This window comes from Bombina bombina, chromosome 4 (genome assembly GCF_027579735.1).
Source record: "Bombina bombina isolate aBomBom1 chromosome 4, aBomBom1.pri, whole genome shotgun sequence".
NCBI lineage: Eukaryota > Metazoa > Chordata > Amphibia > Anura > Bombinatoridae > Bombina > Bombina bombina.
Genome location: NC_069502.1, coordinates 214,142,928 through 214,169,766, shown reverse-complemented (window position 1 = coordinate 214,169,766; position 26,839 = coordinate 214,142,928).

Sequence of the window (26,839 nt, the reverse complement as noted above, 5' to 3'; positions counted from 1 at the left end):
TCATATATGTATATGCTTAAATACAAATATATTTATGTGTTTATATGTGTATATACACAAATTAACACATAAATATTTATGTATATAAGCACATACAAATATACTTACTGAGAACACACAGTTCCCATAGACTGCAATGTAAAGTCAGTTTTCAGTGCCCTTTTTTTTTCTAATAAGAAAGATAATCCCTTTATTACCCATTCCCCAGTTTTGCATAATCAACACAGTTATAAAAATACACATTTTACCTCTGTAATTACCTTGTATCTAAGCTTCTGCTGACTGCCCCCTTATTTCAGTTCTTTTGACAGACTTGCATTTTAGCCAATCAGTGCTCACTCCTAGGTCACTTCATATGCATGAGCTGAATGTTATCTATATGAAAGACATGAACTAATGCCCTCTAGTGGTCAAAATGCATTCAGATTAGAGGCAGTCTTCAAGGTGTAAGAAATTAGCATATGAACCTCCTAGGTTTAGCTTTCATCTAAGAATACCAAAAGAACAAAGCAAAATCTGTGATAAAAGTAAATTTGGAAGTTGTTTAAAATGAGATGCCCTATTTAAATCATGAAAGTTTTTTTTAGACTTGACTGTCCCTTTAAATCTGTCCCCAGGCCTCCCTAACAGGCTACATTTTGAGGATATCTGAACTAGGGCACAGGTAAAAAAATAATTTGATTTAGTAAATATAGTTATTTTACCTGCTCTCATCCAATTTAATCAAGAAAACCTGGACTGTTGGGGAGGCCTGGGGACAGGTTTGAAAACCACTGCTCTATCTGAATCATGAAAGTTTAATTTTGACTTGAGTGTCCCTTTAAACTTAGTGATGGTTTTGCCCTTTGTCAAAACCTTACTATTATATGATTCACAGTTGATATAATTTCTGGTTCCTACTATAGACAATTGTCTATCATATAATGAGGGTCTTTTTCACAAAAAGTTTCTTTCTTCTCCTTGTTTTCTCCTCATTATCTTTTATTTCCTCTTTTTTTTCTTCTCCTCATTATCTTTTATTTCCTCTTTTTTTTTCACCCTCTGAGACACTTTCCACTTCAATGTCTATTACTTTTGTTTTCAGAATCTATTAATATCCCAAATTTAATCCATTACACAAATATATTTCCCAGATCTCCAGCTGTTTTCCTACACTATTATTGTATAACTTAAGCCTTTAATTAGAAAGTTCTTAAAATACCCCATAGTTGATTGTAGTATTTTCCTTTATATCTAACTAGGCTATACGGCCGCCCAGAGGGCAGTTTACATTTAAAAAATACAACCCTTCAAGCTACAGTTACAAAAAATAAAAAGTAAAAATACAGAAAAAAATAAACAAACCTATCCAAAATAATAAAATTAAACCTAAACTAATACCCCTATAAAAATAAAAACACCCCCTAATCTAATAGTAAACTATAAATAGCACTTAAACTGACCTTTTGTAGTGCATTGCCCTAAGTTAAACAGCTCTTTTACCACTAAAAAATACTAAGTCCCCACTAACATTAAAAAAACCTCACCCACCTAACCCCCCAAAATAAAAAAACCTAACACTAAAAAAAAAACTAAACTACCCATTGCCCCTAAAGGGGCATTTGTATGGGCATTGCTCTTAAAAGGGCATTCATATCTTTTTCAAGCCCAAAAAACCCTAATCTTAAAAAAAACACACCCCAAAAATGAAATTAAAAAAGCCTAAACCTAAGCCCCAAATAGGTACTCACTAGCTCTGAAGTCTGGCAGAGAAGGTCTTCTTCCAGACGGATCCATCATCTTCTATCTTCTTCTGGAGTGAATGTGGCGTGGAACGGAGGTGCAGAGTTGTGTTCCTGATGCCTGGATCCTCAGGGGCGATCCATTGGTAGTGGCGGTCCTCGGCGGCATGGAGGCTCCTCTTCATCCGATGTCCATCGTTGACTAAATATTGAATGCATGGTACTGCAATCAATTTGTGGTACCTTGCATTACTATTGGCTGAAATTTTGAAATCAGCCAATAGGATTAGAGCTACTGAAATCCTATTGGCTGTTCAAATCAGAGAATAAGATTTCAGTAGCTATCATCCTATTGACTGTTTTTCAAAATTTAAGCCAATAGGAATGCAAGGTACCCCAATAAATATGGTTGGACCAGCCTAGAAGAAGACCTTCTCCGCTGGACTTTAGGAACCTAGAGTGCCTATTTGCGGCTTAATGTTAGGCTTTTTTTTATTTTTTGGGCAATTTAAAAAGCTGAATGTCCTTTTAAGGGCATTGGGAAAGTGCTGAATGCCCTTTTAAGTGCAATGCCCATACAAATGCCACTTTAGGGGCAATTGGTAGTTTAGGTTTTTTAGTGTTAGGCTGTTTTTTTTTGGTGGGTGGGGGGGTTTACTGTTAGAGGGGGACTTAGTATTTTTTTAAAGAAAAGAGCTGTTTAACTTGGGGCAATGCCCTACAAAAAGCCCTTTTAAGGGCTATTGGTAGTTCATTCTTAGATTAGGGGGTGTTTTTATTTTGCGGGGTTTTTTTATTTTTATAGGGATTAGGTTTTTTTATTTTATTTTTATTTTATTTTTTGGATAGTGTGGTTTATTATTTTCTGTAATGTTAGCCGTTTTTATTTTGTGTAATTTTAAATACATTTTATGTAATCTTACTTTTATTTATTTTTAAAGTAATGTAGTATTTTATTATTTTTTAAGGGGTTAAATTAGAGGGTGTTAGGTTAGGGGGCTTAGTTATTAATTTACAGCTATGCAAAAAGAATTCAGTACAATACTGAAAAAAGGAATGTACATGAATAGCACTCAACAACCTTTATTTAATTATCCACAGTAGTAGCAAAAAGAAATTGTATAGGTATAAATGTCTGGTTAGAGTCATATAAAACTTAACTTTTATTATTAAATTATAAAAAACAGGGAAACACAAAAAGCCCTAAAGGTTAAAAACACAGAGGCAGCATTTCTAGTTGTGGTTGATAAAAAAATTAAATAGTTAGTAAGCTAAATAATTCAAAACCCCCAGTTAGAATGGGGTTGTGAGCCTCACTTGTACCATGGGCAGAGGAAATTATAAGTATCGGAGTGGGGGGTAAGGTGTAGTTAGTACAATAGGTCAAACTAACACCTGCACGTAAAGTTCTATGGTAGGAAATAATAATATCAGCTAAAGTGGTCCTATTAGGCAATAAAGGGTCCTTGTGGGCAATTCAGGGTATCCACAATATATCTGTTTGATTAGTATCAACTGTAGGTAATATATGAAAGTCCCACTGAACCCCTCAACTAATGGGATTGGATAAGCAAATACCCAACCACCCAATTAGTTGGGATAATACAATAGTAATTATTTTGTATTTTGTGTAACCTTAGGATTGCAACTAATAGCAAGTCAGAATGACATGTTAAATTATCTTTTACTCATAGACTGAATGTGTCCCCTGGATCCGAATAGCTTATGGCTATGGCTAAGTTTAAAAAAGTTATTTGCCAAAAAAATGGATCCCACTCTTACAGAGGAAGACAGAGTAGCTCTCAGGGACTTGGATACGTTAATAAATGAAAGTAACCCAGAATACACCAATTGGAGAAAGAATCTGAAGGCTAAATCTTCATTTGTTCCTAAATATAATACTTCATCCCATTTGGAGACATTTAACCAATTAGTCTGTCATGACATCTCACAGATTAAAGCTCCAACACCACCCAATAATTTAAATTGGGAAGAGAAATTGGCACTCAAAAAGATACAAGACTGGCAGGACGTGATAATTAGGGAGGCGGATAAGTTTGGCAATATTGTCATCTGGCCCAAAGATCTATATGTAAAACAGGTAGAGAAACAACTTAAGAACAAAAACTTTTTAACAATCCCAGTGAAACATTTCTGAAAATATGCAATAAGATCATCAAAGAAGCACATGATATGGGCACAATTAATAATGCTGAAATGAAATTTCTTACAGTCAAGGGACCCAAAGTGGTCACTTTTTACCTCATCCCGAAAGTCCATAAAAACATTGATAACCCTCCTGGAAGGCCAATTGTATCGGGTAATGAATGCCTCTCTGAACATGCCAGCCAGTACGTTGACTACAGGCTTAGGGAATTTGTTGAAGCCCTACCTTCCTTTGTAAAAGACACAATGGAAGTATTACATTGACTAGACAACATTTCCATCAGGAAGGAAACTTGGCTGGTCACTGTGGATGTAGAGGCTCTTTATAATCCATTGCACATGAGAAAGGTATGCAGGCAATCCATATGAAAAATAATAAAAATCATCAGATGCGCCTAATATTAAAAAATAACAGTGTATAAAAAAAAAATATCTCAGGAATGCTCCTAAAAGATAGTGATAATACAGAAAATTTATATAATATATATATATATATATATATATATATATATATATATATATATATATATATATATATATATATAATGTAATATATATCCCAAAAACAGTTAGTGATATAATATAAATATCAAACAAACCCCAGTGTCCATAAAGATTGGAATTGCAAACAATTACTGCATTTGCAGTCTTGATAGGAATGTCCACACTCAAGGAGTAAAGAAACTCCAGGCAGCAAAACTCTTTCCAAGTGTATAATTGGCCAAATACATGATCTGTGAAAATGAAGAAGAGAAGAGGCGCCAAATAGTGTGTACTGTCAGATATAAGTAGCTATCCCCCAAATTACGGCTACTTCTTACTAGAAATTCAGCACTTGATATGTGCCACAATGACCTCCTGGACAATTATCAGCTGTCCAGACTACTGATTCCTTGGGCAAATCTCGACAGTTTCCATATGATAAGAACAGGGGATCAAGTTTACTGTCACAGAACATGAAACTTCCCAAAAATTGGTGATTAAAAATGACCTACAAATCGATAAGAACAGGGAATCAAGTTTACTGTCACAGAACATGAAACTTCCCAAAAATTGGTGATTAAAAATTACCTACAATCCAGTTCTTTCTAGAAGTCATGTGTGGGATTTAAAGAAGATCCCACACATGACTTATTCATTCTAAAATTGTTGGAATTTATATTGAGATACAATTTCTTTACTTTCGCCAACCAATTTTATTAACAAACCCAAGGTACGGCGATGGGTACTGCATGTGCGCCGACCTACGCCAATCTCTTCCTTGAGTGGTGGGAGCGCAAATGTGTATTCACAGATACGTTAACCAATGACACGAACCAGATACCTCTCTGGATTCGTTATAAAGACGATATCATGTTCCTATGGGAGGGAACATGAGAAGAACTTGAAACATTCCTCTGTAAGTTAAATAATTCCCTTAACATCAAATTAACTTATAATGCGAGTCAGTCTAAGATAGAATTTCTGGATCTTCTGATTATGAAAGATGAGGATGGCAAGATCCATACTGACCTCTTTAGAAAAACAACTGCTACTAACAGTATGCTATACAAAACCAGTGCACATGCACCTGGCACCACCAAGTCTTTACCGGTTGGAGAATTTCTCCGGATTCGAAGAAATTGTAGCGACTTAGTTTCATTCAAAACACAAGCCAAAGAGTTGGAAAAAAGGTTAGCAGACAGAGGATACAGTAAAAGAGGAATCAAACGAGCCAGATCAAGAGCTCTTAATACGGAACATACAGAATTACTTCAAAAAAGAAAAACAAAAATAAAGAAGCACAAACCAGGCTGATACTAACTTACAATCCTGGAGTACATTTAATAACTGAAATCATTAACAAACACTGGCCAATCTTACAATTGGACCAGGATCTGAAACCCATCATAGGAGATTCAGTTAAACTAGGGTATAGGAGAACTAAAAATATCAAGAATTTAGTATCAGCTAGCCATTACCAGGTACACAAAACTAAGACGACATCTCTACCAGGTTCCTTTCTGTGTGGATCTTGTTCCAGCTGTAAACATATCAAGAAAACTAATATCGTACATGATAGATTCGGGAACATACACAGAATGAAACATTACATCAGCTGCACCACTTAAAGTGTGATTTATGCTTTGCATTGTTCTTGTCCAAAAATATATGTAGGCATGACGAGCCGCAAATTACATTCAAGATTACAAGAACACATACATAACATCAAAAATGCGAGCAAAGACCTAGAGGAAGGCAGAACTTTGACCTCTGTGGCATCACATTTTTTTCAGTACCACAAGTCCAATTTCTCGGGATTAAAATTTCAAGGAATGGAAAAAATATCCTTGGGCATCCGTGGAGGGAATTTGGAACAAGCTTTACTTAGGGCAGAGTGTAGATGGATCTACTTATTAGATTGTGTTCATCCCAAGGGCTTGAATGAACAAAATAATTATCATTGTTTCTTATAAAAATAATTATTTTTCAGGACCAGGGAGTTTTAATTTTAACTCTTTGATCCACCCCTCTCATATTTAATATAAGATAGCAGTGTATTGGTCTTCACACTATTAATTAACAAAGATAAATTTAGATTGATCCTTTTTTATGTTTGAACTCACAGGGTTTTTTTATAGAGGTTTTTATGTTTTGCACCATGGTTTTATTCAACTTTTTTGTCAAATCACTTATCACGCAATTGACAAATTTTTGCTAATTTTTTATTCTATTTACATATTTTAGCACAATTTATTATTATATTACCAAGAACATATTAGACACTTTACTGTGTATCTTTAGATAGATGACATTCACTATACCCTTTGGTGACACACAGTTTCACGTTTATTAAATAGCACTGTCTAGTATGTGCACACACACATATATATATATATATATATATATATATATATATATATATATATATAAACAATTACTCTCAATAAGTCCCCTTAAATTTAAAAAAAAAAAATATTTCTTTTTAGGGACCCACACAGATTTGTTATGAGTACACATTTCATTCACACAACAATATGCTGCTCAATGGAAATGCTGCTCAAATGTTACAGTGCAAGATCAAGCTTAGTTAATTTTATTATAAGCTATATCATAGTATTTCTCTTACTCACTGAATATTTAAAGTTATCTACCAATTCAAACATGAAAGTTTGAATATCAGTCAAGCCCATACACCTATATGCGGATCTACACACTCCACAATAGCACCTACACACTCATACATTTATCTGTAGATCAACACATTTTTGAATTGTAATCAATCTGTAAATTGAAAATACAAGCCCCCCCCTTATTTTCAAATAATTAAAACAAAAAATAATTGTCATCTTGGATTGCTTTTTTAGCTTCTACAGAGAAACATGACATCTAGACATTCGTACATATATGATGAATTATATAAACGGATCCCACTCAGCCTTTCTCTTGCAATCATTTCATGTTAATAAAATTGTATTTTTGACAAGAAATGTGACTACCGCACATGGAAATCAACTGTGTGTCCTTCCTCATCATAATGAGATTGCCATCCTCTCTCGATCGTAATAAATAATACGGCTACAGCTCTGTCATTTTCTTTCAGCACGGTTGCTATGACAATAATAAACACAGTATCACACGTTTCCTATAAGGATTGGTCAACCGCGCCTCCTTTTATGATCAATAGCCTGTGGGATATAGTGGACCAATCACTTGCGTGATATACAGTGATGTCACCATACAATCGGCCTATAAAGTCTGTTTAGAGCCGGCCGCCCCACCTTTGAAAAAGCTTATAGCGAAACATGTTAGGGGGAGAGGGGACTTAGTGTATCTCTGCAGTGTTTGTTTTTTAACTGCAGTTACGGCTTTCTAGTTGTTAAAATCCTAATCCTTAGGCTGCCGATACAACATCTGTTTAACTGTTATTTAATTTAACGGTTTTGTTAAAAAACTTTGTGCTAATAGTGATTACAGTGTTGACGGCTTGCCTACCTATAGTTGTTGATCGCTCTACTAATCTATATAGCAATTTTTTACTTGTCCCACTCAATGTGGCGTCCTCAGTACCCTATTGCATTATAATATTTTGGCAGCTACTTGGTTAATCTAACAGCCTATACCTAGGATACATCAACTTGCATTAATGAAAGGATAACAATATAATAGCCCCTAACTTTTAGTGACTTTAATGTTATACAATTCAGTATATCAAAATAGTGAGTTGGCTATTTAGAAACATGCTTATTTATGAGTGTTGATTATTTATATGGGCTGCAAACTAACGTGAGTGTATAACTCTGCGGTTATATAAAAAAACATATATACTGCTGATATACAATAGTATTTTGACAGCTCTTGTGAGGATTAGAAATCTAACATTATTATTAAACTTCCGGTTCTAATATTTGTTGGTAAACCGGATGTATTCTGTAAGAAAAAGTGAAACACACTGACCCACATACAAACCAACTTATTAATAAACATCAGTGTACTGGGATACGTTGTTGGTAACAATGATATGTAAATAATAGTGTACACTTTTTACAGTTGGTCACAATCCTATGGCATAACTAACTACCATATGTGAGAGTCACTTATACACATAGATACAGCTCCCCACAATGAGGTCTTGTTTTATTTCAAACAACCGTTTTTTCTTGCAAGTTACCCCAACATGAGGGGACATTCCTGCCTATAATATCCCAGCAATAGATTAACTATACCAACATATAACCGCTAACACCTGTTTCCTATTCTGCCATAAGCTATTCGGATCCAGGGGACACATTCAGTCTATGAGTAAAAGATAATTTAACATGTCATTCTGACTTGCTATTAGGTGCAATCCTAAGGTTACAAAAAATACAAAATAATTACTATTGTATTATCCCAACTAATTGGGTGGTTGGGTATTTGCTTATCCAATCCCATTAGTTGAGGGGTTATGTGGAACTTACCTACAGTTGATACTAATCAAACTGATATATTGTGGATACCCTGAATTGCCCACAAGGACCCTTTTATGCCTAATAGGACCCCTTTAGCTGATATTATTATTTCCTACCATAGAACTTTACGTGCAGGTGTTAGTTTGACCTATTGTACTAAATACACCTTACTCCCACTCCGATACTTATAATTTCTTCTGCCCATGGTACAAGTGAGGCTCACAGCCCCATTCTGACTGGGGGTTTTGAATTATTTAGCTTTCCAACTATTTAATTTTTTATCAACCACAACTAGAAATGCTGCCTCTGTGTTTTTAACCTTTAGGGCTTTTTGTGTTTCCCTGTATTTTATAATTTAATAATAAAAGTTAAGTTTTATATGACTCTAACCAGACATTTATACCTATACAATTTCTTTTTGCTACTACTGTGGATAATTAAATAAAGGTTGTTAAGTGCTATTCATGTACATCCCTTTTTTCAGTCTTGTACTGAATTCTTTTTGCATAGCAATTCTGTGTAATGTACAGCACCCACCCTGGGATTACTTTTTGAATACTTAACCCTTATTTAGGGTTTTACTTAATAGTAAGTAAACTATAGGGCAACAACCTTGGTAGTGCCATCGTTATTTCTTTTTATTTCTTAAAAATTATTAATTTACAGCTAGATTACAAGTTTTCCATTGCGGCTTGTAACTCTGAAAATATGGCATTTTCAGCGTTAAAACAGCACCGCCGATATTACAAGTCTTGTTGGTATAGGTGTACCGCACACCTTTTTGGCCGTCACGCAACATCAGTACCGCACTTTTTAAAAAGTCCTTTTACAATGGGACTTTCATAGCGCCGGTATTACGAGTTTTCCTGGGATGCTAAAAAGTGAGCGGTACACCCTATAACGACAAGATCTGCTGTACTGCCATCTAAAGTCAGTAGTTATGAGTTTTACGTTACAAAGCTGTACCATAAAAGTCATAACTAAAGTGTTAAAAAGTACACTAACACCCATAAACTACCTATTAACCCCTAAACCGAGGCCCTCCCACATCGCAAACACTATAATACATTTATTAACCCCTAATCTGCCGCTTCAGACCTCATCGCCTTTTTTAAAATGTATTAACCCCTATTCCGCCACTCACCGACATAGTCGCCACTATAATAAACCTATTAACCCCTAAACCACTGCCCTCCTGCATCACAAACACTATTTAAAGATTATTAACCCCTAATCTGCCGTCTGCCCACACCGCCACTATAATAAACCTATTAACCACTAAACCGCAAGCCCCCCCACAACGAAATATATTAAAATAAATTATTAACCCCTAAATCTCTGACCTCCCACATCACTAACTCTACATAAATATATTAACCCCTAATCCTAACCCTAACGTAACCCTAACCCTAAATCTAACCCTAACGTAACCCTAAGCCTAACACCCCCTAACTTAAATATAATTAAAATAAATCTAAATAAACCTTACAATTATTAACTAAATAATTCCTATTTAAAACTACATACTTACCTGTAAAAAAAACCTAAGCTAGCTACAAAATAACTAATAGTTATATTGTAGCTATCTTAGGTTTTATTTTTATTTCACATGTAAGTTTGTATTTATTTTAAGAAGGTAGACTAGTTATTAAATAGTTATTAACTATTTACTAGCTACCTAGTTAAAATAAATACAAACTTACCTGTAAAATAAAACCTAACCTGCCTTACACTAAAACCTAATGTTACAATAAAATGAAATAAATTTAATAAATAAAATACAATTTAGTAACTTTAAAAAAAAAAAATTACAAAGTGTAAGGCAGTTTAGGTTTTATTTTAAAGTTAAATTTTTATTTGAGGATGCGTGCTCAACTGGCAACAGCGACGGACGCGTTACAAACGCAATTATAGTATTGATACACCATGAGGCCAATTTATCAAGCTCCGTAGGGAGCTTGAAGGGCCGTGTTTCTGGCGAGTCTTCAGACTCGCCAGAAACAGCATTTGTGAAGCAGCGGTCTAAAGACCGCAGCTCCATAGCCCTGTACGCTTGCTCTGATGAGACAGACAGGAATCGCCGCAATTCAACCCTATCAAATACGATCGGGTTGATTGACACCTCCCTGCTGGCGGCCGATTGGCTGCGAGTCAGCAGTGGGCGGCGTTGCACCAGCAGCTCTTGTGAGCTGCTGCTGCAATGCTGAATACTGAGAGCGTATTGCTCTCCGCATTCAGCAAGGTCTTGTGGACCTGATACGCACTGTCGGATCAGGTAAGCAAGACCTTTCATAATTCGGCCTCTTTAAGTCAAGTGCTGTTGTTAAAAGGATATGAAATCCAAAAACTTTCTTTTATGATTTACACAGAGCATACCACTTTAAAAAAAAATTTAATTTACATCTATTATGAAATTTGATTTTTTCCTATGGTATTCTGTGTTGAAGAGATAACTAGATAGGAACCTGGAGAACTACTTAGCAGTAAATAATGCAGGCATCTAGTGCTCATGCAAAAGACAATATTCTTGCAAAACTGCTGCCATATAGTGCTCCAAAAATGTGTAGACTCCTATGCATACGTCTCTAATTTTCAACAAAAGAAACCATGAGAACAAAGAAAATTTGATAATAGAAGTAAAATAGAAAGTTGTCTAAAACTGCATGCTCTGTCTGAATCATTAAAGAAAAAAATTGGGTTTCATATCCCTTTAAAATAAAATTATATTATAATATTAGACACTGCAGAATGTTTAGCAGTGCATTTGGAGGAACAGTGGAAAATAGTCTTCTGCCCAATGCCTGCATCTAAACTATCAAACATACAAATGGGCTACTAAATAAAAGCATACTATTATGTTTGACAGCTTTTAGTTCCTGGCAGTGCTTTAACCTTTTAGTAATTATAACTTACTAATTTAAGGGTGTGCACACTTATGTAACCATATTATTTTATTTTTTTATTTTTACTTCCCTTCACCTAAAAGATTTCAGTTTGTTTTTCAATTGAGTTGCATAGTTTATAGGTCAAATTAAAGGTGGAAAAAGTTCTGAAATGATTTATCTTTGTCTCATTTTTTTTACATCACAGAAACCTGAAATTTTTCATTTTTTTTATAAATTATTTTTTTTTTCCTCTGTAAGTTAAATAATTCCCTTAACATCAAATTAACTTATAATGCGAGTCAGTCTAAGATAGAATTTCTGGATCTTCTGATTATGAAAGATGAGGATGGCAAGATCCATACTGACCTCTTTAGAAAAACAACTGCTACTAACAGTATGCTATACAAAACCAGTGCACATGCACCTGGCACCACCAAGTCTTTACCGGTTGGAGAATTTCTCCGGATTCGAAGAAATTGTAGCGACTTAGTTTCATTCAAAACACAAGCCAAAGAGTTGGAAAAAAGGTTAGCAGACAGAGGATACAGTAAAAGAGGAATCAAACGAGCCAGATCAAGAGCTCTTAATACGGAACGTACAGAATTACTTCAAAAAAGAAAAACAAAAATAAAGAAGCACAAACCAGGCTGATACTAACTTACAATCCTGGAGTACATTTAATAACTGAAATCATTAACAAACACTGGCCAATCTTACAATTGGACCAGGATCTGAAACCCATCATAGGAGATTCAGTTAAACTAGGGTATAGGAGAACTAAAAATATCAAGAATTTAGTATCAGCTAGCCATTACCAGGTACACAAAACTAAGACGACATCTCTACCAGGTTCCTTTCTGTGTGGATCTTGTTCCAGCTGTAAACATATCAAGAAAACTAATATCGTACATGATAGATTCGGGAACATACACAGAATGAAACATTACATCAGCTGCACCACTTAAAGTGTGATTTATGCTTTGCATTGTTCTTGTCCAAAAATATATGTAGGCATGACGAGCCGCAAATTACATTCAAGATTACAAGAACACATACATAACATCAAAAATGCGAGCAAAGACCTAGAGGAAGGCAGAACTTTGACCTCTGTGGCATCACATTTTTTTCAGTACCACAAGTCCAATTTCTCGGGATTAAAATTTCAAGGAATGGAAAAAATATCCTTGGGCATCCGTGGAGGGAATTTGGAACAAGCTTTACTTAGGGCAGAGTGTAGATGGATCTACTTATTAGATTGTGTTCATCCCAAGGGCTTGAATGAACAAAATAATTATCATTGTTTCTTATAAAAATAATTATTTTTCAGGACCAGGGAGTTTTAATTTTAACTCTTTGATCCACCCCTCTCATATTTAATATAAGATAGCAGTGTATTGGTCTTCACACTATTAATTAACAAAGATAAATTTAGATTGATCCTTTTTTATGTTTGAATTCACAGGGTTTTTTTATAGAGGTTTTTATGTTTTGCACCATGGTTTTATTCAACTTTTTGTCAAATCACTTATCACGCAATTGACAAATTTTTGCTAATTTTTTATTCTATTTACATATTTTAGCACAATTTATTATTATATTACCAAGAACATATTAGACACTTTACTGTGTATCTTTAGATAGATGACATTCACTATACCCTTTGGTGACACACAGTTTCACGTTTATTAAATAGCACTGTCTAGTATGTGCACACACACATATATATATATATATATATATATATATATATATATATATATATATATATATATATATATATATATATATATATATATATAAACAATTACTCTCAATAAGTCCCCTTAAATTTAAAAAAAAAAAATATTTCTTTTTAGGGACCCACACAGATTTGTTATGAGTACACATTTCATTCACACAACAATATGCTGCTCAATGGAAATGCTGCTCAAATGTTACAGTGCAAGATCAAGCTTAGTTAATTTTATTATAAGCTATATCATAGTATTTCTCTTACTCACTGAATATTTAAAGTTATCTACCAATTCAAACATGAAAGTTTGAATATCAGTCAAGCCCATACACCTATATGCGGATCTACACACTCCACAATAGCACCTACACACTCATACATTTATCTGTAGATCAACACATTTTTGAATTGTAATCAATCTGTAAATTGAAAATACAAGCCCCCCCCTTATTTTCAAATAATTAAAACAAAAAATAATTGTCATCTTGGATTGCTTTTTTAGCTTCTACAGAGAAACATGACATCTAGACATTCGTACATATATGATGAATTATATAAACGGATCCCACTCAGCCTTTCTCTTGCAATCATTTCATGTTAATAAAATTGTATTTTTGACAAGAAATGTGACTACCGCACATGGAAATCAACTGTGTGTCCTTCCTCATCATAATGAGATTGCCATCCTCTCTCGATCGTAATAAATAATACGGCTACAGCTCTGTCATTTTCTTTCAGCACGGTTGCTATGACAATAATAAACACAGTATCACACGTTTCCTATAAGGATTGGTCAACCGCGCCTCCTTTTATGATCAATAGCCTGTGGGATATAGTGGACCAATCACTTGCGTGATATACAGTGATGTCACCATACAATCGGCCTATAAAGTCTGTTTAGAGCCGGCCGCCCCACCTTTGAAAAAGCTTATAGCGAAACATGTTAGGGGGAGAGGGGACTTAGTGTATCTCTGCAGTGTTTGTTTTTTAACTGCAGTTACGGCTTTCTAGTTGTTAAAATCCTAATCCTTAGGCTGCCGATACAACATCTGTTTAACTGTTATTTAATTTAACGGTTTTGTTAAAAAACTTTGTGCTAATAGTGATTACAGTGTTGACGGCTTGCCTACCTATAGTTGTTGATCGCTCTACTAATCTATATAGCAATTTTTTACTTGTCCCACTCAATGTGGCGTCCTCAGTACCCTATTGCATTATAATATTTTGGCAGCTACTTGGTTAATCTAACAGCCTATACCTAGGATACATCAACTTGCATTAATGAAAGGATAACAATATAATAGCCCCTAACTTTTAGTGACTTTAATGTTATACAATTCAGTATATCAAAATAGTGAGTTGGCTATTTAGAAACATGCTTATTTATGAGTGTTGATTATTTATATGGGCTGCAAACTAACGTGAGTGTATAACTCTGCGGTTATATAAAAAAACATATATACTGCTGATATACAATAGTATTTTGACAGCTCTTGTGAGGATTAGAAATCTAACATTATTATTAAACTTCCGGTTCTAATATTTGTTGGTAAACCGGATGTATTCTGTAAGAAAAAGTGAAACACACTGACCCACATACAAACCAACTTATTAATAAACATCAGTGTACTGGGATACGTTGTTGGTAACAATGATATGTAAATAATAGTGTACACTTTTTACAGTTGGTCACAATCCTATGGCATAACTAACTACCATATGTGAGAGTCACTTATACACATAGATACAGCTCCCCACAATGAGGTCTTGTTTTATTTCAAACAACCGTTTTTTCTTGCAAGTTACCCCAACATGAGGGGACATTCCTGCCTATAATATCCCAGCAATAGATTAACTATACCAACATATAACCGCTAACACCTGTTTCCTATTCTGCCATAAGCTATTCGGATCCAGGGGACACATTCAGTCTATGAGTAAAAGATAATTTAACATGTCATTCTGACTTGCTATTAGGTGCAATCCTAAGGTTACAAAAAATACAAAATAATTACTATTGTATTATCCCAACTAATTGGGTGGTTGGGTATTTGCTTATCCAATCCCATTAGTTGAGGGGTTATGTGGAACTTACCTACAGTTGATACTAATCAAACTGATATATTGTGGATACCCTGAATTGCCCACAAGGACCCTTTTATGCCTAATAGGACCCCTTTAGCTGATATTATTATTTCCTACCATAGAACTTTACGTGCAGGTGTTAGTTTGACCTATTGTACTAAATACACCTTACTCCCACTCCGATACTTATAATTTCTTCTGCCCATGGTACAAGTGAGGCTCACAGCCCCATTCTGACTGGGGGTTTTGAATTATTTAGCTTTCCAACTATTTAATTTTTTATCAACCACAACTAGAAATGCTGCCTCTGTGTTTTTAACCTTTAGGGCTTTTTGTGTTTCCCTGTATTTTATAATTTAATAATAAAAGTTAAGTTTTATATGACTCTAACCAGACATTTATACCTATACAATTTCTTTTTGCTACTACTGTGGATAATTAAATAAAGGTTGTTAAGTGCTATTCATGTACATCCCTTTTTTCAGTCTTGTACTGAATTCTTTTTGCATAGCAATTCTGTGTAATGTACAGCACCCACCCTGGGATTACTTTTTGAATACTTAACCCTTATTTAGGGTTTTACTTAATAGTAAGTAAACTATAGGGCAACAACCTTGGTAGTGCCATCGTTATTTCTTTTTATTTCTTAAAAATTATTAATTTACAGCTAGATTACAAGTTTTCCATTGCGGCTTGTAACTCTGAAAATATGGCATTTTCAGCGTTAAAACAGCACCGCCGATATTACAAGTCTTGTTGGTATAGGTGTACCGCACACCTTTTTGGCCGTCACGCAACATCAGTACCGCACTTTTTAAAAAGTCCTTTTACAATGGGACTTTCATAGCGCCGGTATTACGAGTTTTCCTGGGATGCTAAAAAGTGAGCGGTACACCCTATAACGACAAGATCTGCTGTACTGCCATCTAAAGTCAGTCGTTATGAGTTTTACGTTACAAAGCTGTACCATAAAAGTCATAACTAAAGTGTTAAAAAGTACACTAACACCCATAAACTACCTATTAACCCCTAAACCGAGGCCCTCCCACATCGCAAACACTATAATACATTTATTAACCCCTAATCTGCCGCTTCAGACCTCATCGCCTTTTTTAAAATGTATTAACCCCTATTCCGCCACTCACCGACATAGTCGCCACTATAATAAACCTATTAACCCCTAAACCACTGCCCTCCTGCATCACAAACACTATTTAAAGATTATTAACCCCTAATCTGCCGTCTGCCCACACCGCCACTATAATAAACCTATTAACCACTAAACCGCAAGCCCCCCCACAACGAAATATATTAAAATAAATTATTAACCCCTAAATCTCTGACCTCCCACATCACTAACTCTACATAAATATATTAACCCCTAATCCTAACCCTAACGTAACCCTAACCCTAAATCTAACCCTAACGTAACCCTAAGCCTAACACCCCCTAACTTAAATATAATTAAAATAAATCTAAATAAACCTTACAATTATTAACTAAATAATTCCTATTTAAAACTACATACTTACCTGTAAAAAAAACCTAAGCTAGCTACAAAATAACTAATAGTTATATTGTAGCTATCTTAGGTTTTATTTTTATTTCACATGTAAGTTTGTATTTATTTTAAGAAGGTAGACTAGTTATTAAATAGTTATTAACTATTTACTAGCTACCTAGTTAAAATAAATACAAACTTACCTGTAAAATAAAACCTAACCTGCCTTACACTAAAACCTAATGTTACAATAAAATGAAATAAATTTAATAAATAAAATACAATTTAGTAACTTTAAAAAAAAAAAAATTACAAAGTGTAAGGCAGTTTAGGTTTTATTTTAAAGTTAAATTTTTATTTGAGGATGCGTGCTCAACTGGCAACAGCGACGGACGCGTTACAAACGCAATTATAGTATTGATACACCATGAGGCCAATTTATCAAGCTCCGTAGGGAGCTTGAAGGGCCGTGTTTCTGGCGAGTCTTCAGACTCGCCAGAAACAGCATTTGTGAAGCAGCGGTCTAAAGACCGCAGCTCCATAGCCCTGTACGCTTGCTCTGATGAGACAGACAGGAATCGCCGCAATTCAACCCTATCAAATACGATCAGGTTGATTGACACCTCCCTGCTGGCGGCCGATTGGCTGCGAGTCAGCAGTGGGCGGCGTTGCACCAGCAGCTCTTGTGAGCTGCTGCTGCAATGCTGAATACTGAGAGCGTATTGCTCTCCGCATTCAGCAAGGTCTTGTGGACCTGATACGCACTGTCGGATCAGGTAAGCAAGACCTTTCATAATTCGGCCTCTTTAAGTCAAGTGCTGTTGTTAAAAGGATATGAAATCCAAAAACTTTCTTTTATGATTTACACAGAGCATACCACTTTAAAAAATTTTTTAATTTACATCTATTATGAAATTTGATTTTTTTCCTATGGTATTCTGTGTTGAAGAGATAACTAGATAGGAACCTGGAGAACTACTTAGCAGTAAATAATGCAGGCATCTAGTGCTCATGCAAAAGACAATATTCTTGCAAAACTGCTGCCATATAGTGCTCCAAAAATGTGTAGACTCCTATGCATACGTCTCTAATTTTCAACAAAAGAAACCATGAGAACAAAGAAAATTTGATAATAGAAGTAAAATAGAAAGTTGTCTAAAACTGCATGCTCTGTCTGAATCATTAAAGAAAAAAACTGGGTTTCATATCCCTTTAAAATAAAATTATATTATAATATTAGACACTGCAGAATGTTTAGCAGTGCATTTGGAGGAACAGTGGAAAATAGTCTTCTGCCCAATGCCTGCATCTTCACTATCAAACATACAAATGGGCTACTAAATAAAAGCATACTATTATGTTTGACAGCTTTTAGTTCCTGGCAGTGCTTTAACCTTTTAGTAATTATAACTTACTAATTTAAGGGTGTGCACACTTATGTAACCATATTATTTTATTTTTTTATTTTTACTTCCCTTCACCTAAAAGATTTCAGTTTGTTTTTCAATTGAGTTGCATAGTTTATAGGTCAAATTAAAGGTGGAAAAAGTTCTGAAATGATTTATCTTTGTCTCATTTTTTTTACATCACAGAAACCTGAAATTTTTCATTTTTTTTATAAATTATTTTTATTGAGAATTTCAAAACATACAATGTGGAACAAAAGAAAGCAACGTCCATTACAAATGCTGTCTAATGGTGGATGACAGATAACATAGCAGTACTTCAGATAAATTAAATAAAATAAAATTGACCTGCGAGTGTCTACAACATGAGATACTTAATGAATTTTAACACTTCAGTGGGTTTATAACAATGACACATAATCTCTTTTTTCCACTTTCTCTTCCCCTTTTAATTTACCTTCTTTTCCCAAAGTAATTGTTTGAGTTTTTATACCGAGGTCCCAGGAGAGGAACTGAAGGGCCCGAATGTGCGAATAACTAAAGTTAGGGTGGATAAGATCTAAAGAGAACCCTGTCGGGTCTTGGGTGCTGACTAGAAATGTGTGATGGGAGTTAAATGAGAAAGTTAGACAAACCCGGGGTCTTCTGATACGTCCCTTCTGTCTGCAAGTGACTTTAGGGAGACAGCTATTTGACAAGGATCTAAGGAATTAAAATCTAATCTAAATACGTTGCGTAGGGCATTCTGAAGTAGAGATCTGGATATCTATTGAACCTACTGAGGACATTAAGGGAGAATAAAACAGGAGGTGCTAATGGAAGGGGGGAGAGAAAAGAGAAGGGAGGAAAAAAAAAAAAAAAGAGGGGGAGGGGGAAGGGGATTCATCAATTTCGCCTCCAGGTGGGAGGAGGGGGGATTTAAACATTCCCCTCCTCAAGAATGCACTTTGAAGTTGATGTCTGCCATCTTGTCTAGATGGAAAGAATCTCAGCCTCCCCCAGTGAGTCCCAGGGGCTCCAAGTCAGGGCATACAGATCACTCTGTTGGCGGGCGATGTACACATAGTTTTCCATTGACTTGAAGTAGTAGATGAGCTGAACTAAAGCCTGCCAGTTTGGACAGTCAGGTTTCTTCCAATTTCTGGCAATGAGTAGTTTTGCGGCCATCAAAATAGTAATCAGAAGGATACGGCTCGGTACTGGAAGGGGCCAGAGGCCAGCATGAATCATGGCCATCTCCGGAGATAGGGACCCAGAGGCCCAAAAGCTGACATAAAGATTCCAATTTGCGCCACAAGGGGGCGATTATGGGGCAGGCCCACCAGATATGCTGGGGGTCTCCTATTTGTTGGCAGCCTCTCCAGCAAAGGGGGGAGCTGTCTGGAAACATTTTATGCAACTTAGAGAGAACATAGTGCCATCTGGTCATCAGCTTGTAAAATAATTCAAAGAGAGTTACACAGTGAACAGAAGACTTAGTATGTTGAATTGCTTCTGACCACGTGTCTGTAGTTAGTTCTACACCCCAATCCTTCTCCCAATCTTCCATTTGTTTGGTCTTAGTGAGCTTGGTTGCGTTAAGGAGGATTAGATAGTGGGAGGACAGAGGAGAGATGTGTTGTGAGTCTGTGGAAAGCCTTGTCTCCCAAGGAGTCAGTGGTCTGGGGGGGGTGTTCAGAAAACCCCATGACCTTAGAATGGAGAAAAGTCTAAGGAGGTCAAATCTGAATCTAGGTGGGATATTATGGCTTTGCGCCACAGAATTGGGAGACACGAGTCCACCCTCTGCGAAAAAATCGGTGATGTGGAGGTTGGAAAGGGCCCGGCGGACCGCCAGACCCGCCAGCAGAAGACCCAGTATGAGTCCTGACATTGAGTGGAAAGGAGAGGGATGTGGGGAGACTAATTGATGATGATGAAGCCATGCCCAGGAATTTCTACAGTGCTGGACAATCTTGTTGTGGATCGGAAAATCCAAAGCACAGTGGGGTGGGATCCATAGTAGATCCATCAGGGTTAAGTTGGCCGGAATGGAGGCTTGTTCCAGTTCTAACCAGCGGGGGACTGCTGATTTTGTGTTCCACTCGGAAATATGGGATAAGAGGGCAGCCTCGTAATAATATCTGATACAGGGAAGGCCGAGGCCTCCTGCCAGAACCGGGCGCTGTAGTAAAGAGGCTGAAATTTTAGGCTTCCTCCCATTCCAAATATATCGGTTTACTACCGCCTGAAATTTGTTTAGGAGTGGAAGTGGGATCTTCACCGGTAGACACCTGAAGAGATAGGTTAATTTGGGGAGCTGCATCATCTTGACTGCCGCTATTCTCCCAAACTAGGAGATTTCATTGTATCCTCTGGAGCATAGATCCGTTTGAAGTTGAGAAAGAAGGGTGTGGAAATTCTTAGTCAGAATTTTGCTGATATCATGGGAAAGAAACACTCCTAAATGCTTTAGTCCTGATGTTGACCATTGAAAGTGGTATTTCCCCTTAAGTAAATTCAATTGAGAATCGGGTAAGTTCAAGGGATAGGCCTCTGTTTTACTGAAATTCAATTTATAATAAGAAATGCTATCGAACCTGTCTAATAGTTCGAACAGTGCAGGGAGGGACTCCTCTGGGTCTGTAATAAAGAGTGTTAAGTAATCTGCGTATAGAGCCAGTTTTTGGGGGTATCATGTAATACTAAGCCTTGGACCAGCTTTGAGGTCCTGATTGCTGTGGCAAGCGGCTCAATGCTTAGGGCGAAAAGGAGAGGAGACAGGGGGCAACCCTGTCTGGTACCATTAGCAATCTGTAGCTTGTCAGAGCAAAAACCTAAGCCCCTCACCCTCGCCGTAGGACAGGAATAAAGAGATCTTACAGCTGTGATGAAGAGGTCTGGAAGGCTGAACGCTTGTAGAGTCAAGAACATGTAGTCCCACCTCACCCTGTCAAACACTTTTTCAGCGTCCATGGACAGGGCGAGGAGAGGAATCTCCATGTCTGCAGCCTCGGTAAAAATGTTAAGGAGGCATCTGGTGTTATCTGGGGCATGTCTGCCTGGAATGAAGCCCACCTGGTCCGGGTCCACGAGGTCTGGAAGTAATCTGTTTAATCTGGTGGCCAGTATTTTTGCATATAGTTTTATGTCCACATTAATTAGTGAGATCGGCCTGTAATTCTCACAGAGAGAGTGGTCTTTGCCCTCCTTGGGGATAGTAATAATGGAAGCTTCAAGAAATTCAGGACGGAGTGCCCCTGAGTTAAAGGTAGAGTTAAAGAATCTGATAAGGAGGGGAGATAGGTGGGGTGCAAAAGTTTTGTAGAAAAGAGCAGTGAACCCACCCGGACCAGGAGATTTATTAATAGAAAGCGAAGAGATCGCTTTCTTCAATTCCTCCGCTGTTACTGGGCTAGAAAGGCTCTGGGCATCTTCCTCTGAGATAACTGGTAAGGGGAGGAGGGACAGAAACTGCTTAATCTGACATTTCAAGGTCTTTAAGCCTTCTTGGGAGGAATCCAAATTGTATAGATTAGAGTAGTAATGGGCAAATTCCTCCGCTATATCTTTAGGGGCATATACAGTCCCTCTGGGTGTTTTGATTTGAGGGATCCGGCGTTGTTGGGCAGGATTCGAAGTTTATGAGCCAAAAGACGGTCGGCTCTATTCCCTTTATAGTAATAGAGTTGTTTAAGGGATAAGAGTTTGGACTGTATCCTTTTGTCTTCCATTGTATTGATTTTAGATCTGATAGTTGCGATTTGTTCCGCAATCTGTTTAGGTGGGTCTCCTCTGTTGAGAGTTTCCATATACCGGAGCTCAGAGTATAACTGAGCTCGGGGTTTACTCGAGATGTTATGGTTCATTGAAGCCTATTTTATGAAGTGGCCTCTCATAAAGGCGTTTAGGGTTGCCCACAGTATTGAATCATCAGTCATTGCGTTGTCATTGATGGACAGAAATTCGGATATTATCTTTCAGGCGTCAGCCTCTGCTGGGCCTGATATTAACGATGGGTGCAGTCTCCATGAGGAGGGGAGGGGACCAGTAGGGGAAAGTTTGGTCAGGGCGATTGAAACATATCATGGTCTGACCAGGAACATATTTTGATGGAAGGCTGGGTTAATCTGTCCAGAAGGGGGGAGCGGCACAAGAGATAATCAATTATTGTGTAACAAAGGTAGGGATTGGAGTAGAAGGTAAAGTCTTTCTCCCTTGGAGATAGACAGCGCCAAGAGTCGTACAGATTATATTGATACATTAGAGACCAAAACTGTTGCAAGGTCCTTTTAGCAGAGGGATCCAAAGATCCGCATTTGGGTGATTTTCTATCTAAGACTGGGTCCCATACGACATTAAGGTCTCCTCCAATTAGAAGAGTGCCCCTACATAATTGTTCTATCCGTGGAAGACCGATTTCAAGAAGGCTAGTTGCCCTACATTAGGGGCGTACAGCGAAGAGAGGGTAAACTTGGTGCCCTCTAGAGTGCAAACTACTAGTAAGTACCTACCCTCTGGGTCTCTTTCCACATATTGGACCTCACATAGTACAGATTTGTGTACCATGATGGCAACCCCTCTCTTTTTTTTGAGGTGGGAGGCTGATAGACAGATCGGGAACAACTTGGAGTTCTGCAAAAACGAGGAACCCTGGGGTCAGTGGGTCTCCTGAAGGAAGGCAACCCCTACCCCATTCTTCAAGAGGTAATGGAGAAGAAGACTTCTCTTAGAAGGAGAGTTTAGTCCTTGCACGTTTAGGGTGGCAAATTTGAGAGTCATATTTAGGAGGGGGGGGGAGAAAAAAAAAAAGGGGGAAGAAGAGGAGGGGGAAGTGGGTAGCAGATCTAAAGGTGGGGGGGAGAGTGCTGACGGCACAAGAAACGAGCTGGAGAGCTACATTTCTATTAAATTAAGGCCAAATGGGCCCAAGGGGTGTACAAAAGAGATTAAGATGGACAATTATGATTGGCAATTATTACAGCATGCAGTATTAACAGTGTGTCACTATTCTGCTGGCTAAAAAGCATAGAAGGAACATATATAAACATGGGCACAGCATTAAAGTAAATGAATGTACAATGTACAAAAAAGGAATGAGCATAAACCTGGGGTAAATTCACATGCAATCTGTGAAACCTTAAAGTAAGTATGTTTAAATTAACCAAACAAATACACAACCAGTCAATCCAACAGACAATAGGGGGAAGGAAGGGGGAGAAGGCTAGGCCATCACACCTCTGCTCACTAGGTATCAATTTGGGGTTATAGTGGGGAAATTAAATCAGGATGGCGATAAATCAACGCTATACAAGGGCTCTCTTACCCCTTGACTATGGTGAGGCTATTAGAAACAAGTGTGGCCTTAGAGTTGGGGGGGGGGATTATAACTTTTGAGAAGGACCTCTAAGGGCCTGTAGGTGGGGGTAAAGAGGGGTAAGGAAAGTGACTCTTGAGGTGTAGTGTTCTTGGGGATTGTACAGGGGAGGAGGGCTTTACAGTCCTAGCCATTGATCCAAGAAAGTTTGAAAGGGATTAGAACAAATAAATTCAAACCAACGGGTTTGATATATTTACCAAGCTGAACTATAACATTGTCTAATAAGTTTTCTTAAAGGGACGCTGAAATCAGCAGCCCCCACCTCTTACTCTTAGTAGATCAGAGCTCAGGTCAGATCAGTTATCACCCATTCCTTCAGGTCTTCTAATGTTGACGGTCCTTAAACCTACAAGAGAAGGGGAAAAAATCACAAAGAACAACAATAACAGCAATGGGAACAACAGTATGAAAGTCAGTATTGTACTGGTCCTTGTTGTGTGCAGAGTAGAGAACATAGACAAAGTAAAGTTCAGGGGGTGAAAGTCTGTTGGACCACAACCGGTCCAATGGGAGCGGGTTAAGGTTCCAGTTTTCTTAAAGCCATGAATCCAAGACCTGAGTCATGGATAGAGATGTTCCACATCAGTGAGGGCTTGAAGGTTCCTTGTTTGTGTCCCTCGCAGGGAGTTGAGTCCATGGTAGAGCTTCTGCTCTCAGGCCTCCATGTGTGGCTTTTGCGGTTGAAGGAGGAGGTTTATCCGGAAGTAAATCCTATTTGGAAAGAAGGCTTCTGGCCTGCTCTGGGGATGTGACAATATGTTGAGTGTCATCTTTGGACACAAATAGTCTCACCGGGAAGCTCCATTTGTACTTTATGTCCTTGTTCCTAAGGACTCTAGTGAAGTCTCTGAAAGCTTTGTGTTGTTGCAAGGTATGAGGGGAGAGATCTGGAAAAATCTGAAGGCTGTCAAATTTCGTAGATTTTAAGGCACCAGAGTTAACAGCTCTCAGGATTTTCTCTCTAAAGGTAAAGTAATGTAGCCTCACCACCACATCTCTTGGTTTGTCATCCGAGATGGTTCTCGTTCTTATTGCTCTGTGGGCCCTGTCAATAAGGGATTCCGGGTCCTTTAGGGGGCAGAGTGCCGCTGTGAAGACTTCTTGTAGGTAGGTCTGAAGATCCTTAGGAAGAACACTTTCAGGGATGCCCCTCAGACGAACATTGTTGCACCTGGAACAATCTTCTAAGTCAGCTAGTTTGGATTCAAGTGCTGAAATTTGTCCCGCCAGACATTCTGAGTACGAAACTAGGTTGGAGTGGTCAACCCCGAGGTCTTCTTGTTTGCGCTTCAGGGTGTCGGTGCATTCACCAATTGCAACTATATCTCTTCTCAGTTCCGAGCAGGATTTGTCAAACCTTTTACAGATGGATTCATGGTGCGATGTCAGCATGGTTTTTATCTGAGCCATCATGTTGTTATTGGCACTAGCGATGTCTGCTAGGCTTGCCGGTTGGGAGGTTGCATTGGTATCTCTTTGCTTGGCTCTGAGTGGTAGGTTGAGTCGGATAAATCATCTCCTGAACAGTGTTCCTGCTCTCTTCGGGGGAGCTGAAAGTGTTCTTTCATTGTTCTTTTCGGGCCTGTGAGGCCTTTAGATTTCTTCCTCTGGGCCTGCGCCAAAATTCTACAGAGGAGGTGCTCCTGAGGAAGTCCTGTGAATAGCGGCGGAGATCCACAATTTGAGATGAAGGGGAGGGGAAGGAATATGCTGAGAGTTTTCCACTGAATGCTGTAATTAGAATTTATACCACCCCAGGGCCCATGCCCTAAGGCATAGTGTTTCTAGCCGGCCATCCTGCTATTAGCAGAATATCCAGTTGGGAAGAAAAAATAGCGCTCCAAGCCCAAAAATATATAAAAAGCTCAATTTTATTCCAAACAGTTTAAAATCATACAAAATTGTATAAAAAGTGGTCAGCACAATTGTGCAAAAACAAGATAGAGAACAGGTACAAAAAACAGCAAACGTTTCGTGCTCCACGCACTTGGTCACTGCTAATTGATGCACCTGTTCTGATCTCCTTTTATTGCCAAGATTCTTATAGTAACATCACAGATTTTATCAACTTGTATTTTGCTATTTTATATCAACTGCTCAACTACTCATGTAGTCTATCTTCTCACGTTACCATTATATCAACTGCTCAACTACTCATGTAGTCTATCTTCTCACATGTAAAATTTGTCATAAACAATACACAGGGAAAACCAAAAGACCGCTAAAAGAGAGGTTTCTGGAGCATTTGCGCTCCATAGAGGATAAACATTCAGATACACCTGTATCAAGACATTTTAAGGCATTACACAATGCAGACACATCTGCTCTTACCTTACAGGGGATATATTTTGTTCCCCATTGGAGAAGAGGAGGTGATAGAGAGATAACCCTTGATAAGAGGGAAGTTATGTGGATGTTTAATCTACAGACCACCTACCCCGAGGGCCTTAACATGAGAAGGGATTTAGACTTATTCACTAAATAATGAGTATCTTGTCATTATTTAAATTATATTATGGTTTAGTAGGAACAAAGTTCTAAATTACAGGTATGTTTCTTGTCGTAGGCTCATTTGTGCAGCAAATATATCTTCTTTTCAAAATTAATAAATTACTGTTGTGCATGAGATATTCTCTTTAAGAAATATTCTCTTAAAATCATGTACAAACTATTATGTATTTCCTTAACATGTTATTTTAGAAATTAAGGCCTAGATTTGGAGTTCGGCGGTAAAAGGGCTGTTAACGCTCCGCTGGCTTTTTTCTGGCCGCACCATAAATTTAACTCTGGTATCGAGAGTTAAAACAAATGCTGCGTTAGGCTCCAAAAAAGGAGCGTAGAGCATTTTTACCGCAAAAGCAACTCTCGATACCAGAGTTGCTTATGGACGCGGCCGGCCTCAAAAACGTGCTCGTGCACGATTCTCCCATAGGAAACAATGGGACTGTTTGAGCTGAAAAAAAACCTAACACCTGCAAAAAAGCAGCGTTCAGCTCCTAACGCAGCCCCATTGATTCCTATGGGGAAACACTTCCTACGTCTGCACCTAACAC